We start from the raw sequence: 6000 nt of genomic DNA on the forward strand, positions 1-6000 counted from the left end.
GGGACATCTTCCCTTCTTGGGATTTTACTCTTTTCTGTACTAGTTTCCTCCTTCTATTGTATAGCTTGTTTAGGCAGGGGTCCACCAGACTGGTTTCCTTTTCTTGGAGGAGTAAGTCTTGGTTTTACTTGGGATAGCACAATCCATGCATTCTTGTAGAGAGCATTAGTAAAGGATTTTGCAGCTTGGGCAGCATTATCCTTTAGCATGGGGGCTTTGAAACTTTCCACCTCGGTCTTAAGTAATGTGAAGTTTGCTTTTGAAAAGTTTTTCACGGTGGTTTCTTTGACCAGGGGTGGAAGCAGAATGTGGATATTCAGAGTGATTAGTTTATGGTCAGATCTAACCAGCGAGGGGTTGACCTCCGGTGTGGAACACCAGTTGCCCATGTTGGTGATGACCAGGTCCAATATGTTGTCAACTCTGGTGGGGGTGTTGACCAGTTGATCCAGGGCATTTGAGTTTATAAATTCTAGGAAATGTTGGGCAAGGGAGTTAGTGCTCCCAGTTAATATTTGGGTAATTGAAATCACCCATTATCAGGGTGTTTGGTAGGACCTTTATGTTTCCCAGTGTTTCCAGAAATGTGGAATGGGGGTCCTGGGACATGGTGGGTGAGCTGTAGAAAGCTACAATTTGAATTGCAGTTTTGCCCATTGGTAGTTGCACATGGATTATCTCTTTAGCATCATGCTGTGCCACTAACCTGGAGGTGTGGGTATCCTTGATGAATACGGATACTCCCCCGCCTTTTGTATTTCGGTCTGGGTTTTGTGGCCGAAATGTATGCTATGAGTTGTAGCCTGGTAGTGCTCGGGTGCTCTCTGGAGCCTTAAACCAGGTTTCTGTTACTGCACATATATTGATTTTCTCCATACTGAGGAGTGCCTCGAGTGCATTCATTTTGAGTTTTAGACTTCTGGCATTGAGTAGCATTACCCTCAGTTTTTTGTTACTTATGCTATTTACAGCTGTGGATTTGTCTTTTGAGCCTTGCCTAAAAAAGGCACTATGGTGGTGGCAAGAGCCTTGGCCAGTATTCGAAAGCCTAAGGGTGACAGGTGCAAGCCGTCTCTAGCAAAGCAGCGTAGCTTCTCGAGCATGTCATCCCAGGCTGACAGACACTGGATCCCCTTTGAATGACACCAGAAGCTTAGCCAATTGTTGAAATTGATAACTTTTTCTCTATACCGTGGTATAATTCTTTGTGAGGCAGAATGCTTCTCAGGGTCAGGGTCATACTGGCCTGGGCTATGTGATCAGAGAGCTCTTCCATGTCTCTTTTCATGTAGTCCAGGGAGGTATAGCTCAGGTCGTTCACACCAACATGGACAATGACAGATTAATATTTGTACTTGTTCTGGACTGACCTGAGTGCTTGTGTTATGTGGTGGATCCTTGCACCCGACAGACAGCTAACAGTGACCTTATTTTTGTTCAGCCTAGTGAGTGGGACATCAGCGTGCCTGACTATAGAGTCACCTATTACTAGGGTGTTGGGTATGCTATTTTGCCTTAAGGGCTGTGATTGCGTGGCACACTGGTTTTGTGAAGTATGTGTTTCATGGTTTGTGTTGGAGGGGTGGAGATTGCTTGGATGTCTGCTTTGGAGGTCTCTGTTGCCTTTGCAGATATTTATTTAGAGCCTCCAAGTATGTTTTCATGTATTCATGTGTGTTTTTGCCGTTACTGGTTTCATAGGTCTATGTGAGACTGGTGGTGTGATGCAAGTAATTCCATTCTCCTCTTCACTGTCTGCTCCAGTCTTCGGTTGAGAGAGCTTGGCCTCCAGTTTGGCTGTATAATTGCATCTCTCACATGTATTAGTGTTAGGTGGTAGGAGGAGAGGGTTATCTATTGTAACATTGCCTCAAAATGCCCAGATTCACCAGTTGGACATGACAGTACACCTGAAACTGCCCCTTGGACATTCCTGGATAGGTAGAGTGAACTGTTTTACTGATTGGCTGGTAAGGTCGAATAGAGAGCCTTGTCCTTCTCTACAGTATAGGGGGTCTAGTGATAAGGTTTATTTGTGCTTGCTATGTGTTTGAGCAAGTGCTGGGCTGAGAAGTGAATGGTTTAAGTGCTTAAGTTGAAAGGTTATCTAGTTCCAAGGGAAAAATTGAAGAGTAGACTTTGTGGAGCTGGAAATAATTATACCCTAGCTAACATGTGCTGCCCAGCGTGCAAAACCATGCTAATGTGGGGTTTATAGCAGGGAAATGAAAGAGATAGAAATTAGCCCAAAATTGCACATAAACTACTAATTTCTGGGCTGAAACCACTCCTCCAGGGACATATAGGATGCTCAAAGCTCCCCTCTCTCACAAATGAAAAGAGAAACTTCCTTCTATCCAAGTAAGGTATGGGCAAACAAAGAAACTTGTAACACAGCCCTGAATTCAGCACTAACCTGAAAATTGGACTATACTAGCTTGAAGAGGTGGGAAAACAAGTATTTGTTATGTTTTCTTTGTTTTTTTTTCAGAAAATAAAGCAGATACAATAAAAAAACACTTTAAATGCACAGAAATTGCTATCACACTTGAGTGTGTAGCCTACAACAGTTAAACAGGTAATTCAAACTCAAAAATGACTGTTAAAGTGCAGGCAGTAAAATAAGTACAATATGTAGATGATACAAGCTTTTTAAATCACAGAAACTCTAAAAAATTGGCATTTTAAGTGGAATTAGCTAAAGGCAGCAATGAAATGCAGAAAAGTTATATTTATTCACTCCAAAGTCTCTCTTTTGTCTCTCTGCTGCTGTAGAACTCTGCAGGGCACCAGGCAGAAACTTGCTGAGCTGTATACAAGTGCAACAACCTCACAAATGCGGGTTTTATAGCAGGGAAATGAAAGAGAGAGAAATTAGCCCAAAATGGCCAATAAACTACTAATTTCTGGGCTGAAACCACTCCTCCAGGGACAGATAGGCTGCTCAAAGCTCCACTCTCTCGCAGGTTAACAGAGAAACTTCCTTCTATCCAAGTAAGGTAGGGGCAAACACAGAAACGTGTAACACAGCCCTGAATGCAGCACTAACCTGAAAACTGGACTATACTAGCCTGGAAAGGCAGGAAAATAAGTATATTTTATTTTTTCCAGAAAATAAAGCAGATAAAATAAAAAAATATATATAGTCAGTGACCCTATCATATCTCACTGCCACAGCCTATCATTGAATAACACCGCTTATACAACACATAATCAATGACATTACCATGTCTCACTGCCACAGCCCAACATTGAATAAGACCACTTACACACCATATAATCAGTGACATTACCGTGTCACACTGTCACAGCCTGACATTCGATATTACCCCTTACATAACATGTAGTCAGTGACCCTACCATGTCTCACCACCACAGCCTAACACTGAGTAACACTGCTTACATGACACATAATCAGTGGCATTACCATGTTTCACTGCCGCAGCCTAACATTGAATAACACCACTTACATGCCACATAATCAGTGACATTACCATGTCTCACTGCCACAGCCTAACATTGAATACTACCACTTACAAGCCAAATAATCAGTAACATTACCATGTCTCACTGCCGCAGCCTCCCATTCGATATCACCCCTTACATAACATGTAGTTAATGACTCTATAATGTCTCACGTCTACAGTCTAACATTGAATAAAACCACATAAATGACACAGAATCAGTGACATTACCATGTCTCACAGCCTGACATTTGATATCACCCCTTACATAACATATAGTCAGTGACCCTACCATGTTTGACTTCCACAGTTTAACATTGAATAACACAACTTACATGACACATAATCAGTGACATTATCATGCCTCACTGCGACAGCCTAACATTGAACAACATCACTTACATGCCACACGATCAGTGGCATTCCCGTGTCTCACTGCCACAGCCTGACATTCAATATCACCCTTTACATAACATAAAGTCAGTGAAACTACCATGTCTCACTTCCACAGCTTAACACTGAATAACACCGCTTACATGACACATAATCAGAACATTACCAGGTTTCACTGCCACAGTCTAATATTGAATAACAATGCTTACATGACACATAATCAGTGACATTACCATGTCTCACTGCCACAGTCTGACATTCGATATCAACCCTTACATAACATATAGTCAGGAACTCTACCATGTCTTACTTTCACTGCCTAACATTGAATAACACTGTTTACTTGACACAAAATCAGTGACATTACCATGTCTCACTGCCACAGCTTGACAATCGATATCACCCCCTGCATAAGATATAGTCAGCGACCTTGCCATGTCTCACTTCCACAGCCTAACACTGAATAACACTGCTTACATGACACATAATCAGAACATTACCAGGTTTCACTGCCACAGCCTAATATTGAATAACAATGCTTACATGACACATCAGTGACATTACCATGTCTCACTGCCACAGCCTGACATTCGATATCAACCCTTACATAACCCTACAATGTCTCACTTCCACAGTTTAACATTGAATAACACTGCTTATATGACACATAGTTCTGGTTAAAGCACTTGGGCATCATGCCAGTTATTTTTCATTAAGAAAGTTTGTGGTCTGCACTCTTGTGGGAGGAGATTCTTTAGTCTGCCCTTCTGAGCTGGGAATTTCTGGTTAAAGGCTTATTCTGCCTGCTTATTTGAACTGTTTCTTTCTGAAATTGGTGCGCCTTGGTTGCAGTAGCATAGACTAGATTCAGGCATCCTGAATCTAGTTTTGTTTGTATAACTTGAGCACTAATCCAGGCCATCTCTTTTGGAGAAGGTTCCCTTGCACCCTAGTGGCAGGCGTGTGCAGTTAGAACTTGTCTGATTGAAGACTGCTAGAAAGGGGCTCAGTTTTTAGCTTTTTTACTGGTCAATTGGATAATTTGTTTAAATCAGATGACTAGTTTTCCATTGTTATATAAAAAAATTGTACTGTATTCATTTTCTTTTACTCTACTTGTGTTTCTTCCTACTTTATTACTTTATTTTGCTTTTTCTGCCTGTTCTTAAAAGTACTTAATTGCATTTATTATGTGCATTTATTGCTGCTTGTTAGTAGCCTGATTAAATTGTAACTGTTATTCTAAGCCTTTTGGTTAAAGCACTTGAGCTTCAGACCAGTTGTTTTACATTAAGAAGGTTTGTGGTCTGCACTGTTGTGACAGGACAAGTAGCTTACATCCTTCTAAGTTGGGAGTTGCTGATTGAAGGCTTAATGTCTGTTATTCTAAAAGTGTATTAGTTCTGGTTTAAGCATTTGGGCTTTGGGCCAGTTATTCTACATTAAGAAGTGTGGTCTGCACTCTTGTGGGAGGAGAGGGTAGATTCTGCCCTTCTGAGTTGGGAGTTTCTGGTTAAAGGTTTATTGTGCCTGCTTATTTGAACTGTTTCTTTCTGAAACTGGTACACTTTGCTGTAGCATATACTAAATTCAGACCTGCTGAATCTAGCTTTGTTTATATAACTTGTGCACTAATCCAGACCACCTTTTTTTGGAGAAGGTTCCCCTGCACCCTAGTGGCAGGATTGTGCAGTTAGAATTTGTCTGATCGAAGAATGCTGGAACAGGGCTCAGTTTTTAGCTTTTTATTGGTTAATTGGTTAATTTGTTTAAATCAGTTTTCTCATTTGCTACTGTTATAGTAAAAAAAAATAATATATATATATATATATATATATATATATATATATATAAAACTAGCCAGTTTTTTAGTTTTAGCACTAAAATCTGTTTCCTTGAACTCAGCACTTGTTCAAAACTCATTGTAAGCACTAAATAAGCTACAAATTATTACAGCACTCAACTTTCCTCTCTTGTCTAGAGGAAAACAGTTTTTAGTACTTAATAAATAAGCACCTTTCCAGGCATGTCTAAGGGTCAGCTCCCGGTGTTTTCTCCCTGTCTACCTGATGAATTTGGGCATCTTGGGGCAATTCAGCAATTGACTCATACACAGACAACCCTCTCCTCCTACCACCCAACA

Source organism: Protopterus annectens, chromosome 16.part0, assembly GCF_019279795.1.
Source record: "Protopterus annectens isolate FY-2018-M chromosome 16.part0, PAN1.0, whole genome shotgun sequence".
NCBI classification, from domain to species: Eukaryota; Metazoa; Chordata; order Ceratodontiformes; family Protopteridae; genus Protopterus; species Protopterus annectens.